The sequence below is a fragment of the Pholcus phalangioides genome, unplaced genomic scaffold (assembly GCF_987345545.1).
Source record: "Pholcus phalangioides strain wild (caught in Gottingen) unplaced genomic scaffold, Ppha-v1.0 ptg000015l_1, whole genome shotgun sequence".
In the NCBI taxonomy this organism is placed as follows: Eukaryota; Metazoa; Arthropoda; class Arachnida; order Araneae; family Pholcidae; genus Pholcus; species Pholcus phalangioides.
Window position 1 is genome coordinate 34,489,927 of NW_028301608.1, and position 17,162 is coordinate 34,507,088.

The following is a 17,162-nucleotide window of genomic DNA, read 5'->3' on the forward strand; positions in this document are numbered from 1 at the left end:
TATTTTAATGCTTTGGCCGGGATAACACTATAAAATTTTCATAAAAGATATTTTATAAAACTTGAAAAATGCAACCAATAAGCGCATCGGTTACTGCCCGCATGAAAAGTTATTTTTTATTTTGATTTTGATAACTGTTCTAACCCATTGCGACATGAATTACGTATCTAAACTCTACACGTTATTTGGATACTTTTTGTAATTGGAAGTATGCATCTGAAATAAACGATTTGGAAGTAAAATGTGGCAAGGGGAACTACGTAAAGGCCATGTATTATGTATTACATGTAAGGAACATCACTGAACTGGAACTACTGCTGTCACCTATGAAATAAAAAATGAAACTGTTGTGATTCTTCTATTGAAATTGATGACCGGGTTTTGATTAATGCGCCGCATAGGAAAAAGTCAACATAATATAGAATTAATAAACATTTTTTGAGCAATAACAACTGCACAATTGTCAAATTTTCTCAAAAATTTTAACAGTTGGTGTCTGTGTGAGGTTAACTATCATTAGTAAAATGTTCAGAAGTATTCCAAAATTGTAACTAATTCATATTGTGCAAATTTATTATACGTCCTACATTACTTTACGCAGCTCATGCCTAAACGTATGCTAGAAATCCTAATATTATTGCTCTTGAGCATTCTCAAACACTTCGAAATTTTACCATGTCCCCCCGGTTCATCAGAAAAAAGCATATACGCAGAGATATCAAGATTGAAACACTCATGGATTATGACCAGAAACTGCTAGGCTTCTCTTCTCAACTCTGACTACTACTTCTACTAAACCAGACATGAACCTCGTCCATAATCGATATTCCACTCCGGAACTTCTTACGAATTGGTACATGTTGGACCAACTCTCAACTATGACTATGAACATCTTCGTGAAATCTCTAATTATAATAGCACTGATACTTTTGAACTTGAAGAGCCTAAAAAATTTCTCGAGATTTCCAAACCCAATGTTCCGGGTCTTTGACACGTACTTCTACTATATGGATTAATTCTCTACATTCTGGTACTGCCAGGATTGATACATTGCATTATTGAAGGGAAAGAAACACATTAAATTTGTTTTTCCCATTTTTCCTTCATTTTTCGAATTCGAATATCTCAATGAATATTGAAACGTGGAACTTTTTTCTTTGGTTTAGTTGGCGTCAGGAGAGACAGAACAACAACATTCTAATTGGGTCTTTCGGCACATGGAAATTACCGTATGGTGATATATGACCGGAGTTGGTGTGCGGAGTAGTAGCTTTTTCGGGGTTTTGCATGTTCAACAGCCATGGAATCCTTAAACACCCCGGAACCCGGGGAAGCTTTCGAAGAAGAAAATGTTCTTGTTACTGATATTCGCAAAGCTGTTTTTATCTTGAATTTTAAAGAGATAATGTCGTTTATAAAAAACATCAGACCACTGATCACTAAACTAAACTAAAAACGGTTACAAACGGTTACAAACGGTTACTAAACTAAAATGACATTTTTTACGCTTCGAATCTTCGAACCAGAAGTTCATGAATGTCATTTTGTGTATGTGTTTTCCCCACTAGCAGTCAAGATTATTGAATTGCAGAATTTTTACGGACACCCAGGGCCATCTTGACACATGAGTCCCACCCGGGCACGACACAGGAACCTCGTTTGCATGGGAGGATTCCACGCTGAGGTCTGCACATAAATATGTAGAAAAGGAGGTGATGCCTACTTATCTTGTCATTTTACACTGGAGCTATGGTGCTGTTGAGACGGCAGTAGGGACACACGTTTTTTGAATTTTGTTTGTGTGACATAGAACAGTCTCATTATCATGAAGAGTTTCACCAAACGGCCTCATTATCAATCGTCGAGGGTTCCGCCGAACAGCCTTATAACTCCGTTCCATGAAAAGTTTCGCGTTGGAAACCCCTACTCTACATATAGTTGGCTTAACGTTTTCAGCTTAACGGCTAATAGTTGACAAAATAAAATAAAACTCTTTTCCCCGTCTCTCAAAAACTTCTTATAGAAAAATGCCTAGAGGTTTCCGAGACGACCCAAAATAAATATTGTCCGATTGTAAGCGATTTACTTTCCTTGCACAGACACGCAATTTACATTCATGAAAACGTCTTGCAGAAATTTCTTATCAGTTGCGGAAGTGTGATTTCAGCGAAACTTTTGTGTCTAATACGAGGAATCGGCGATTAAACCTTCAGAAAAGAGGTATTCCACGGGAACGACCAAATCTGCAATTACAAAGACAGATTTAATTATTTGCCAGGGGTGTGTGTGTAAATCCCTCTCCAACGATCAGTCGCACACACAACCATTATCAGCCGAAGTTTACTTACATAACAACGTCTTATACCGAAATCTTTCTCCCGACGAGAAGAGCAATCTCTCTCTATCCGTTTTTAATTATGATTGAGAAGCTAAGTGCGTGCGTAAACCATTTGCATAAATGTCATGGCTTCCGTTCAGTAGCATGCAGTAACCAATCTCCGGAGTGGATTTTAGTTGGACGTGACACAGGCGAGAGCGTGTACCTACCACACCTACGGGTAATGGAAATCCAGAGATAAGGACACGAAGCTTTCTACCCTTCGTTTGACGACGCTGGAGATAGAAAGAGAGAGAGAGAGAGTGTGTGTGTGCCGAGATGTAGTGTTGGTATTCAGATGAGCCACAAAGATTTCGGCCACCGAGGACATCATTGATGATGCGAGGGGCGTAACTATTATCTTAACTATCTCTGGCATCCGGGAAGACGGATTGGAAGTAGAATTGGAGGCAGCAAAAGCATTCCTGAAATGCTTCCCCCTTTTCACTGAGCTACTCTCCCGTTCCTTTGAGATATTTAAATATTAACGACATCCTTTCTATGGAAACGTGGTTTTCTGCAGTTCTGACAATCTTGGGATGATTCACGTCCTTTCTCTGTAATTCTGGTCAATGGATACAACGGTTTCATTATCCGTATGCGAAGAATTTCAAATTATGTGTATTGCTACGTTGCAAATTATGTGTATGTGGTGAGTTGAGCAACTCTTGCTGATGGATGGAAAATATCACGAGATAAATGGAAATTATTTGGAGGAATTAGATGTGGTTGATTTAACAGAATAATCAGTTTTTCAAGAAGTATCAGTTATAAGCGATGATGCGCTAATCATTATAGCATTTTGGGCAGTTTTCTGATACCCATCGCTTCTCCAACACGAATGAGTGAACTTCAGAACTCTGCCGCATGGCTTATTCCGTTACGAGATCTCTTCCGGCCCATATTTCTATAAAGCCGAAGTGAAATTTACTCCCCTACTTAGATAAGTGGAGCGATACGTTTTTTTTTATACTTCTTTCCAACCAATCTAAGATTTCTTTAACAGCTGTCACTATTTCTATATTTTGTACCAAAATATTCTTGAGTTTTGTAATGGTTTATAATTATAATAATGGATAATAGTCATTTATATACAGGGTGATTACATAATTACCCTTGCTGCATTTTACTGGTGAACCGTTTATCCTAGAGGCATACTTTGAATTAGAAAAATGATCCAAACAACGTGTAAAACTCAAATACGCTATACATTTGCGAGGGATTGTATACTTATTAACAAAAATCTCCTTTTTATACTTACACCCTTTGCTCAAAAAAGTAATTAGTAAGTTTCTGCCCTGTCTCTCCTGATGCCAACAAAAAAGTCCAACAAAAAGTGTTTCCAAGTGCAATATTCACTGAGATATTCGAAAAATGGAGGAAAGTTTTTAAAGAACAGCAAAAACGAACGGATAACGCTTCTTTCCTTCATTTATGTTGTTCTTTCCCACCTTTTTCCTTCGATTTTTTTAATTCTAATATCTCTGCGAATATTGCACTGAGAAACGCGGAAGTTTTTTTTTTTGTTCGGCTCTGGAGAGACAGGGAAACAACTTTCCAATTGGGGGTGCAAAGGATGTCCGTAAAAAAATAAATTTTAGCAACCATACAACCTATTGCAACATGAATGACGTATATCTGAGTTCTACACATTATTTGGGTACTTTTTCTAACTGGAAGTATGCCTCTGTCAAACCAGACCCGGCCCGGGCTCTTTCCCTTCTGGTATGTAAGTCCTTTACCCATGTGTGTTGGACCGTGCTGGGGAGGGCAGATGGTGCCGGGCCGGGGCGGCCGCCGGTGAACCACCAGCAAACTCCCCTTCCCGACACCCCCTACTCTCTAAGTCCTAGCTGCAAACGCGAAGCCTGGTCTTTTAGGTTGCAACCCCTGAGGGAAGTATGCCTCTAGGATCAACGGTTCGCCTGCAAAATACGTTAAGGGAAATTAACGCTACAGTGCACACTGTTGCAGATTGGCAATATCTACTTTAAATATGTTTCTTTTCTCGTTGCCAATTGGCAACTTCGTGTTTTAAGCATTCGTTATTCCCATTTTTCATTTCCTTTCGAAAGTCATTCATAGGTGGCAGTAAAACTCCTCAATTAAAAAGAATAAATGTAAATCTTCTGTCACCTATCAAAAAAGGAAATCCATGCACAGTAGGGTCGAAATGATATATTTGTAATTCTTTTTTTTACGTTCAAGTTCGCAACTAAATTTTTTTTGTCTTTCTATAGTTTGAATCGTAAAGAAGGTAGTTATATATTTGGAAAGTAATAATAATGCAATACATTAATTTTATGTGTGGTTTTACGCCGTCTGTACGTTCTTTTTAAGACCCTGTATAAGGAGTACAATTCGGAATAGATTTTTTAAATATTTTTCCTGGCTTTCTAAAGGATTCAATAATTACGGAAAAAATTATCAGCTCAAAATAAAAAAATCATGCATTGTGGGGATTATGTAATCACCCCTTACATTAAAGTTTTCATAAAAGTTTTGAAGAAAAAGTAATTGAAAAATTATTGTAAATTGTAATGCTTACATATGATGATGTTTTTCTTCATTATTATTATTACGTGCGTAGACCTAAAACATTTAAACAAACAGACCTAAACATTTAATACACACCAACTGCAAAATGAGTGTTCACCTGCATAAGCATCCTTACATGATTTGTAGAGTGGAAGACTCGAATCTGATAATGCTTGTAAACAAAAATATGTGCTTTAATTATGCCGGAATAATCACAGAGAAATAATTTGGGATTATTTATGTACCGTATATAACAACCCGCGCTATCACTATTAAATAATTTGCTACCGTTTCACTCCCGAAAATGTAGATGACTGAGTCGGAATTTCTCATTTTTGTAACCTAATGACTACTACTTAACTGACCTTGTACGTAAGTGCATTGCATGTTACGTGTCATCTATCTTTCAAATTAGAAAAGGCAAACAAGTTCAATGAATATTTTTAAGTATAGATTTAAATGTCTGCATTTTTACTCCCAGTAGAGGGACTTTTTTTTGAAGCAGGGACCAGCGAAATTGCTCGCAAAAATATTTATGTCATCTTCTTAGGAAAAAAACCTTGTTATCTTGGGATTGAATCACTTCATGAAAGCTTTTAGTGCTCAGCCCACGAGCCTTAATCATCGTTTAAATGGTGCATAATTTGCATAATGATTATAATGAACCAAAATGAAATGCAATTCTCACTTTTTTGACTCTATCTTCATATCTTTAAATGCTAATGGAGAAATTATCTACTAAACTGAACATTTTTAAAATTACGTTTTAATGTATTTTTTTCCACATTTTTATTAATTACTGAAAATGTTTGAACCCAACTTGAGGAAAGAATATTTATATCCCCAACGCATGACCAACCGATTCGGTCATGCATTCGCATTTCGTTTTCTTCATTTCTTAATTAAACATGCACAAAAATAAGGGAATAAAATACCATGATTTCCAGTAAACAATCTACTATTCTGCAGATGCGAATTTTATTACTTTAAAGGGAAAATATCGTATTTCCAACAGCAGTGTATAAACCGCTGATGCAAATTCTATTCCCCCAAATAATGGAACATATATATGGTGGATTCCTCTTACAAAGTTTTTCATAAAGCAATCGTGAGAAAACGTTTTAAACAGGAAATCTTAATAAAAATTTGTTAGAGTTGGGACCACGGAAATTATTACATCTAGTCTACCCATCTATTAAAATTAATAATATTAATAGATGGGTAGACTAGATGTATTTGCCGTGTATACAGGGTGTCCTGTAAGTACTAATGTGACCTTTATCTCATCAACCGTTTCTTGTATAGGTATGGTTTCAATTTAAAAATTCTCAAAATATGTTCAAAAGTTACTCTGCGCCAGTTTTGAGATCAGATATTATACAGGGTGTCACAAAATAAAAAAATCCAAATTTCTATACGGTTCCCCCCCCCCCCCCTAACTTTCAATTAGAAAGTTGTTGCCATGTCTTTTCTGATAAATCATTGTCACTCGTTCGCAATGAAACCATGGGAGTCTTCAAGGTATATAGTGCATCCCACCACTTCTAAGCATCAAATTTTTTTGCCCATCATTACTGTCCAGCAAGAGAGATCCTATGTTTTTAACTGCAATATTCGCAGAAATATTTGAACTCAAAATTCGGAGAAAAGTTGGAAAAGGGCAGCATAAATGAGGGAAAGGAGCGTTGTGTCCATTAGTGTTTTTGCTGTTCTTTCATAACTTTTCTCCGATTTTTGAATGAAAATATCTCGGTGGTGTTTTTGACCACCAAAAACATGGGGTGTTTTTTGTTGGGCACAGAAAAGACAGAGCAACAACTTTCTAATTGAAAGTTAAAGGGCAGGGGACCGTATAAAAACTTAGGTATTTTATTTTGTTACACACTGTATTTTCGCTCTCAAAACTGGTGCAGAGAAATTTTCAAACATATTTTGAGAATGTTTTAAATTGGAATTATAGCTCTACGACAGGCGATTGATGAGATAAAGGACGCATTAGCACTTACAGGACACCCAGTATTCAAATGTATACTCGGCCATAAAGGTATAATTAATCAATTCTATAAATTTGTGATTCTGATAGGAAATCAATGAGCATTCTATAATAATACCGAAAGCAATTGATGTTCCTCTGAATTTTATAGAGGGATATTCACATGCAAATCTAAATTTCCATGGGTTTCTTGATGCATAAACATGCTTTACGAATCAATTTGCTATTCAGAAGACTCCATGAATCATAACGCAGTAAATTTTCATTCTCGAGTAGATAGACCGAGATTGGCCAAGAGAACGTCATTCCCACAAAACCAAATGGCGAAGTGTTTGCTGAACCAGATTAGAGAAGTGAAAGGGGGGTATTTTCCGGGAATGTGCCTGAGAGCCCGAGATAAGGGGCAAACGTAGTTTTCGAGAGGAGCTGTATTAAGGTGTTTCTCGCTCGGTAGTTAGCTCTGGTTATTATGAAATCCATCTAGTCTCTACGACTGAGTGGTTCGTAACCATGTATACGAATACGGGTTAGCTTGTTCCTAAACGGTGAGATTTAACACGAGTTTATATACTCCAGTAATTTTGTATTGTTACTACTACACACAAACGATTTTCTTTGGTTCTGCGGTTGTGAAATTAAAGTGATACCTCTCTTGAGCGGACACTGGCGGGACAAAAAAAAAATATTGTCTGTAAAAGAGGAGTGACTGATAATTAAGGGTTTGAAATGCATGAACTTTTGTTACACACGGAATAATAATATAGCCCTAAAAGAGAGGTTACTGCATCTGAGGGATGACCGTTAGGATTGTACACTATTCAAAATTCATAAAATGTCTAGTTTTGGGTCTTTCTGAGGAAAAATACTTCCCTATAATTCTTATTAGAATTCGAATTTCTAGGATTTTTAATTTCTCCTAATATTTCGATGTGACATGACATTATGACATTAATAGGCAAAAAGGAGGGAAACAACAAGAAGCAATAGAGATTATCAATTCCAGGATTTAAAAAAAAAAGAGCATCAGGCAAAAGTCGGACAGGTCCTACTTTTTTCCTACTTTCTAGGTTTCGTCCGACTTTTCCTACTTTTTATCAAATCTTGTCAGCAAAATTCGTGTAATTTTTTTGAAATGAAAAGGGAATCAGTGAAATATTGCCAAATAATACTACTCGACGCCATTGTACCAAATTTAAAATTTAAATTTTATTACTGGATAGTCATAATCTGTTATTCTCTGTTGCTTTTACTGTAAGAAATAGATTATAACTCAGTCAAACAGTGATATCATCGACTGAGCTCGGCTGCGAACGTTTCAAGCGAGCGAAAATATTCGTTGACATTCGACGTCTGAACGGCTTTGACCGTCAGAATTTATATCAATAGCAAATGCATACGGGCAATTTATTTATTTTTTTTTTCTTCCAGTATAAGTGCATTTCATGCCTTCTGGGTTGTTGTAAATAAATAAAATTTAAAATAATTTTTGATTTATTAAAGTACGTTTTTATAAATGATTATGCGTATGAAGAATACAGCAATCGTTGAACAAACGAACGTTACGAATGAAACACTGACGAGTAAATATCATGAGACAAATTAATTATCGTTAATAATAAATAACAAAATTAGCATAGTTAAACAGCCAAAAATATAGGTTTCGGATAATACGTAATCACCAACCAGTGATCTCTTTAACATGGGGGAATCATCATTCCGGCCGTTACCTAGGCTTTCATTTCGTATCAATCTTTCAATCATTTTCGAAATGGCGACATAAAAAGAACCATGTGTTCAAATTTACACGAACTTCCTTCTCTCTATCGCCCGAATATGGAGGACGAGAAAGAAGAGAAGAACCATTTCGACGATTTGCCTCCGGAGCTGTTGGTGCACATCTTCTCCTTCTACATCGATTCGCAGGGATATCGAAAGTTCTTGAAAAACATCCCGTTGGTCTGCAAGAGATGGAATGGCATTTTTGCGATTCCTTCGTTATGGGAAGACGTCCTGGTGCCGGAAGATTGGAGATACGATGAAATGATCAAGCTGGGTGAGCAGGGATTCTTAACCCGTCAACGTAAACTTCTTAGTTTATACCGAGGCAGTTATTTGGACTGCAGCCAAATGTCCCGGCTTTTCCCTTACTGTCCCGAGCTCAGAGAGGTGTATTTCACTTTAAACTCTGCATCGAGGGATTTGATGAAGGCTTTGGAAGAACACTGTCCGAATATCGAGAGATTGAACTTAACCGCGAGGTTTACGAAGATTGCTGATGTGCGAATCCCAGAAGATATACTTGGTCCGTTTCTGAGCGTCCGTGGGCCAAACCTGAAGGTATTGGAAATCTGCAACATTTTTCTCCTAGGAAAGGAATTCCTCGTTTCGATGATCGCTGCGCATTGTCACTCGCTAGAAGAATTGTGTGTTTCTTCTGCTTTAATATCAGAAACAGATGGTCACAAAACATACATAGATAGCTATTGGATCCGGGCTCGATTTCCACTCCATGAAATCATGACCGGATGTCCCAAACTACGAGTGTTGAGCATCCGTAACCTGGATATGATTTTCTCGGAAGTAAGATCTCACCACGACGGATTCAACGACATCGTGGAGTTCAGTGCTCACCTAGTGGATTTCAACGGAATGGACTTGTGTTTGATATTGAAAAATGAAACGTCTGAAACGTCTTCGTGTTGCGAATTGCGAGCAAGTTATATTGAGTAGCATGTCGATGATCCCGTCCGTGAAAGTCGAACTTCTCTCAGTCATAAAGGAGAACATGGATTATTCTACTTTCAAGTCTGTAGAAGAAGCCGCGAGAAAATGGAATCGTACGTTGATATACCTTGATTTATGTGCGTTCAAAAGTGACCTTACATCAGTTCTGGAAGCTTACTTGCTTGGAAATCCCAATCCTAAGCTCGAGAGAATGGCTATCTTTGAAAATGACGTGAATGATCCCGTTTTGAAGAGAGTAATGCGGGAATGTAAAAAACTCTCGTGGGTATTGCTTTTTGGAGTACAGGGTGTACAGGGATATCTTAGTCGCAATGAAGTGGAAGATTTTTGTGCTTAGAGTTCAACATTTGAACTTGATATCTATTATGTGTGATACGATTTCATTTCTTTGCTTTGTAATTGTAATTTGCAAACTTTATCGGTGGAAAAAAATATGTTATATTGAAGAGTATCATACTTCGGATACGCTTCTCTTTCCAGTGATATTTTTAATCAAATACAAGTAGTGGATTTTCGGCGGAAAAAAAATTCGATGCATTTCATATTCATTTTAAGCATATCACTATAATCCTAACCTTTTAAGTGCGTAAGGGGTGTATATGTAATTTTTTGTGAAGTGCAAATGTACAAATTTTAAGGTAAAAAAAATTGGTAGAGCCGACACAGCAGCAAGTTCAGACGTGAATACAGTGATATCTCCCCAAACGAAGATAATTCGTTTCAAAATCACATTCGTAAGCCGAAACATGATTTCCCATATGCTTCCATGGAAAATCGTTTAATTCGTTTCTGGTTCTGTCTAAAATTTGAAGATAAGTTTTTAAAACACCAAGAAACACTACAAAAATGCACAAACTGACTGAAGGCTGGAATGAACAGTTTGAATATTGGATAAATATAAGACTTTACCGGAAGTTGAGAAACACTGAAGATCTTTTTAATTTTTACTGTGTGCATAACCGAGTCGAGTTAAAAACAGGTATCAGGTTTATAGTTTATTTATTTAATACCAAAACCTGTGAAAAGCCAACAAAATGATAAAATCTGTGGTATGAGAAATGAGAATGAACGTATGAAATCCGATGGCAAAATCTGTTCAAAACTGTTTCAAACCCCATATCTCGGTTGATGTGGTCAGCTCATTTCTCTGACTTGATACATAAAGATGTAAAATAATAAGTGTAGTTATACTAACTTGATACATGAAGATAAGCTCCTAGAATGAAAGCCCAGACATGCCAGTTTGTTGAAAAGTGTCTTGCACTGAAACTATTAAATTCCAGTCTCCCTATGCATAAGAGTACGTGATACCTTGGCTAACGAAGAAAATTCGTTTTGTAATCACGTTCGTTAGCCGAAACGAAATTCCTAGTAGGTTTCTGGAAAATTATTTGATTCGTTCCAGGTACTGTACAAAATATGAAGATAAGTTTAAAAAAAAAATCCAAGGAGTGCTATAAAAAAGACAAAAACTGACCGAACTCTAAAATGAACAGCTGTGAAGTTGGATGAACGAGAATCTACTGGTAGATGAGAGATACTGAAGATATTTTTATATTACATTAATATATATATACACATTCAACCAACTTTTGTAGACATTAATACAGTAGACACAAGCTTTAGTAGACTAAAACTGGTGCTGACACAACCCAATCGAGTTCGTTGATGTACCCATCCATTTGTGACTTGGTCATCACATTTGTGTGTTTGATACATGGAGATGGAAAAAATAAGCTCCTAAAATGCCGCTATCGTTCAGTTAAGAGTCTTGCACTGGAAGAACGCGTGCTCTGAAAACACGAGCGCTTTTTTTTTTTCAATGCATTTTCTATTTAATGAATCTTTCATGTAAAATGAAATTGTTCAAAAAATTTCGGAAAGCGAAGTGTAGGTACATTGTGGAAGAAGATTCCAAGTTGGAAATGAGTTCATCGGGCTCTAGTGACAGTTGGACAGATGGTGATTCGCACGAAAGTTCAGCTCAACGACGCGGCTGCTTTATATTAGCACGTGCGTCCATATCACCGAAAATGTTCGTTATCCAAATCGACATCTATTAACAAATACAGAAAAATCCCGAAAAAAATTTTCGTTAGCAGAAAAATTCGTAAGCCGAAGCGTTCGTTAGCTGAGGTATCACTGTATTCCAGTTTCTTTTTCGGCCGTCGGTGTGTACTTGGAAACGAAAGGAAAGATTGAATTGCTCAACTGAATTTCGGAGATTCCTAATAACACAGGAATTTTCTTATCATGGGCTTGAAAACGTACTATTGAATCCAAGAATATTTCGGGACATTTTGAACGTGATTTTACCATTAATATTAGAGTTTGAAACTCAGATGTTCACTAATGGACCTCCAGGACACAATTACTGAAGACTTTTAAGAATAAAACTGCGCAGTTGGACATAACATGGACTAGTAGATTCCTTAAAACTGTATTCTTCATCTCACGTGTGTCCAACTTCATTCGATTCTGGAATTCTGGAATTTGTAAAAAAATTCGACCGGAGGATTCTCCCTGCTGATGATGTCCACCGTAACAATAGAAAAAACGTCTGAACCCTCAGTGATTCGTACACAACATGACAGCCCAAAAAGATTTCTTTCTACGCACTTTCTATTTGTGATATTTTGTGAGGCTCGGGTCCTTATCGTTACAATGGAATTCGCTTTTCCAACTTGACACAATTGAGCGCCATCTTCCCATTCATACTCTGACATAATGATATTTTATTTATCAAATTTTACGATTGTACCACACTAAGGTATGATCACCGGTAAAAGCGATAAATTTCGAGTATTTGTCAAATTAACTAGATACGATTGGGCATTTTGTATAATCACCGGGAAAGGTGATAACTTTTCTTTTACCATTTATCAAATTTACCAAAGACGCTTCTGTATTATGCATAATCGCTGGTGAAAATGATAAATTTTCATCAAACTTACTGACAAGGAAAGGGTTCCTCAAGATGTTGCTCTCAAAAAATTATGAAAAAAAGCTAATTAATCTCACCTAGAAACACATAAAAAATAGCGAGGAATACAATTATTTATTATTTAAGGCGCAAAAACTTTTTAAAAAGATAACAGTTGGCAACTTATCACTTCTTGCGCTTCTTTGGCGACATCTCTAAAAACATCCTTTCCTTTCTTTCTTTCAGCTTCTCTGTTCTAGAAACTAAGGCGACTGGCTAAATCCACAGTAGGCATATTAAAAACTATATATAGTAGATTTCTCTTTCTCTTACTATGTTGTACCCGATCATGTGTTGTTTGAAAGACGTCCCCAGCGTTTTGGAATTTTTGAAGTCATTTTTGGCCTCTATTGGTGTTCAATATTTACATTTTTATTAATTACCCATAATAATTCCGCCGGATTTTTTTTATACTTTTGTGCATATTCAAATCACTAGAATCAGTGGTAATTTTTTTAAAACTTTTGGTTCCCGGGGACCCTTTCCTTGTGAAACGATTAGCTTTTATGCATATATAGAAATCGATCTATCACATTTACCGTAACATATACAGGGTGTCCTTTAAGTGCTAGCACGGCCTTTATCTAATGAACCGTCCTACGTAGAGGTATGATTCCAATTTAAACAATGCTCAGCAGGCGTTCAAAAATTACCCTGTATCAGTTTTGATAGTGAAAATACAATGTGTAACAAAACAAAAAAAATCTACATTTTTATACGCCCCCCTTGTGTTTTAACTTTCAATTAGAAACTTGTTGCCCTGTCTCCTGAGGCTAACGAAAGAAATTTCATGCTTCTAGGTGCAATATTCACAGATATATTCCAGTTAGAAAAACGGAAGAAATTTGGGAAAGAGCAGCTCTAAATGTTGAAAAACCGTTTTAACCTCATTTAACGCTGTTCTTTTCCAAATTTCCTCCTCTTTTCGAATGCCAATGTTGCACTTAGAAACATGGAATTTCTTTTGTTGGCATCAGGGGAGGCATGGCAACAAGTTTCTAATTGGAAATTAGAGCACAAGGTACCGTTTAAAAATTTAGATTTATTTTATTTTGTTACGCACTGTATTTTACTGATACAGGGTAATTTTTGAACGCCTGCTGAGCATTTCGCAAATCGGAATCACATCTCTACGACGAACGGTTGATGAGATAAAGGCCGTGCTAGCACTTACAGGACACCCTGTATGTAGCAAGTACCAAGAGAAAGATTGAACTGCTCAACTGAACTTCTGAGATTCTTGCGTACTTTTGAAACAATTCAAGAATATTTCCAGACATTTTGAAGGTGATTTTACCATTAATATCACAGTTTTCAACGCAGACATGTTCACTAATAGACTTCCAGGACACAATGACTGAAGACTTTTCGGAATGAAACCGCGTAGTTGGGCATAACATGGACTCATAGATTCTTTAAAACTTTGTATTCTTCATCTCGCGTGTGTCCAACTTGTTCAAATTCATTCAATTCCGGAATTCTTTTCTGTTTGGACACGAAACTGTTCTCCTCTCAGCCAATACAATATAAAAAATTTCCATACTTTCCCTTGGAACTAGCGAGTATTCAAAATAGAGTAAAGGAGAAGAAGAATTGTGGAGGAACGAGCCTTTTTTTCCTCTTTTTTTTTCTTTTCCCATTTTGAAGTAGAACGCGTTTGTCCTAAGATAACAGTTACATTGTTCGAAGCAAGAAGGGAAAAGAAAAAAAATCCAATTTTCAAGTCTAGGCTTTTGAGTCGATAAATCTGGAAGTTTAATCGGAACACGGTGTTCTGAGAAAGTTGTAAGAAGCCGCTGAAAAGTTCTTAAGATCGATAAAGTTCCCTTCTCTCAAAAGTCATTTTGCTTATTTTTAGAAAATCTCGAAAGTGAAGAAGAATATAAAGATAGGGAAGGAAAAAAAACCGATTTTTTTTTTGCAAAAATATTTTTTTTAGATTTCCTTTTCACCAAGATTTCTCATCTTCTTCTTCGAGGAGTTTTTCAAGTTTAGGTTCAAGCTGATATCTGGTTTGTCACCGAGATCAGACAGAAATATGATGGTGGTACCTACAACCAAAACACCCGTTTTCTCTTTCCTCCTCACCCTTCCCTGTCGAAATAAAACGGGCGTGAAGGCAAAGAGGAAAAGTTGTTGATGGCGGTGTAAAAAAACATTTTTAGCGTCAAACACGAAATATATTTCATATTTTTTGAAGTAATTTCAACTGGGATGCATTTTGCGGTGTGTTTATCTTTTCTTCTGTCATTTCTTGAATTGATGCAAAGTTATTTTTCCTGGAAATTACAGAACAGCGGTATACTGACTTATGGTAAATGAATACCTTTCTTTCAAACCGAGCACAACTCAGGCCTATCGCCATGGACATTTTACTACCTGTGAGTTGTGCCGGAAGTGCAAGTATGTGTACCTAAAGCCCCCGTTCACACGTGCAATAAAATATCCCGGGAAGTTACCCGTAACAGGGATTTCCGCTACAACCCGTTTACATAGCGTTTAGTTTATGTCGGTATTCCCCCTCTTCTTTCCGGAAGTCGTCACTGGTTATGTGGGTTGAACGGAAGTGGTTGGTTCAAGATGGCTGACGAATGACGAAGGAGCTTACAGTAGTTTTCGCGACACAAAGGATTATGGGAGAGGAGGTCGAAGTTACCCACCATTATTCCGCAACAAAGATGGGACTCTCTTGACGGATCTTCGTCCCACCTTTTTTTCCTCCACGAGGAAAACAAGTTGCCATGCAGGTAATATTCACCAAAGCGACCCCCAATCTTGCACATGTAAAAGGGGGCTTAACAGTCTGAGCGCTTATCTACATTGTGCCGGATTTTTCAGTGGTACCATCTATATTTCAGAAGTGAAGTAAGTGAAGTGCAACGGTTTCATATTTGTACCGTTTGTAGGCCTGTTGTTCTCTGTGACGAGACTTTTTAAAGGGCTGATTGGCTCGCATTAGTGCTTCGAAGTTAGGAACCACAGAAAACCAATTTCAGCTGACCACCACTGTGGCGCTGGTGGGGTTCGAACCAGGGATCTCACAATGACCGAGTCCGTCACTTTGACCACTCGACCACCACAGCCGATGGTAATAACTACCGTTATACATTTTGGAAGAGTGTAATGCAGGGGGGTCTTCAACGGAAGTGGTTGGTTCAAGATGGCTGACGAATGACGAAGGAGCTTACAGTAGTTTTCGCGACACAAAGGATTATGGGAGAGGAGGTCGAAGTTACCCACCATTATTCCGCAACAAAAATGGGACTCTCTTGACGGATCTTCGTCCCACCTTTTTTTCCTCCACGAGGAAATCCACATGACCCGCGGGCCGCATTTGAACCTCGGAGCTGTTTGCCGTGGCCCGCCGACCATTTAGAAAATGGCTGAAAACAGAAAATTAATGAAAAAAATTATTTGAACATAACCTGTGCCGGTGAGTGACGGAGATCACGAGGTTTTTGGAGGGAAATTCGGCATCTAAAAAAGCATATATAACTAATTACAGAATTCCAAAAAATATTGAAAAATACCTTCATGGAAAATAATTTCAAAATTTTTGAAAGACGCAATTTCGAATTTAATAAAAGAAATAATTTAGAAATTAATGAAAGAAGTAATTTTGGAATTATCAAATTTATTTCATAATTGATAAAAAAAATTTAAAATTAATTGGAGAATAATCCCAGAATTGCCAAAAGAAATAATTTTGTACCGTTTTTTACGGTACAAAAAAAAGATATTTTCACAATTAATGAAAAAAATTAATTTCGAAATTAGCGATAAAAGTTATTTCATAAATGATAAAAAAAAGAAAATAAATCCAGAATTATTGAAATAAATTATTTCGAAATTAAGTAATACTTTCAGAATAAAAAAAAATACATTGAAGGAAATAGTTTCAGAATTACCGGAATAAATAATTACCGAATCATTTAAAGTAATTTCGGAGTAATTGAAAAAAGTAATTAATCAGAAATTTTTCCAATAGTAGTGAAAGAAATTATTTCAAAACTAATAAAAATTTGGCAAATGCTATAATTTCAGAGTAAATGCACGGTTCAAATATTTTGGGCCCTTGCTTAACTCGGGGGCCCATTGGCCCTTTTCTTAAGATGTCACTGGGCTATTGTAAATATGAATTCAATCTTGTAATTCTAAAGCGCCGTCTACATGGGAAATAGAAAAAACGGGTTTAAAACCCACTTCAAGAATTTTCACCTATGTGGCTGCTCTATTTCTTTCCTTACGAAGGAAAATAGTAGTCAAGCGGGTGCTAGAACTCCCAATGATACCGCAATATTAGCACATGTATACGGGGCTCAAATGTCTCAGTATGAGGCGGTGGCCCGCACGCTCCGTTGGAAGTTTCAATTTGGCCCGCGTCCGTAAAGTTGAAAGTCCCTTGTGCAATGTCTGTTTTTTACACATTTTATTCCAGGGTGTGTTTTCTCGCACGCGTTATTTACTCTAGAAAAATTTCAATAGAAACTAGAGAAGTGAGGAGGATTCCATGGCACCCAGACATA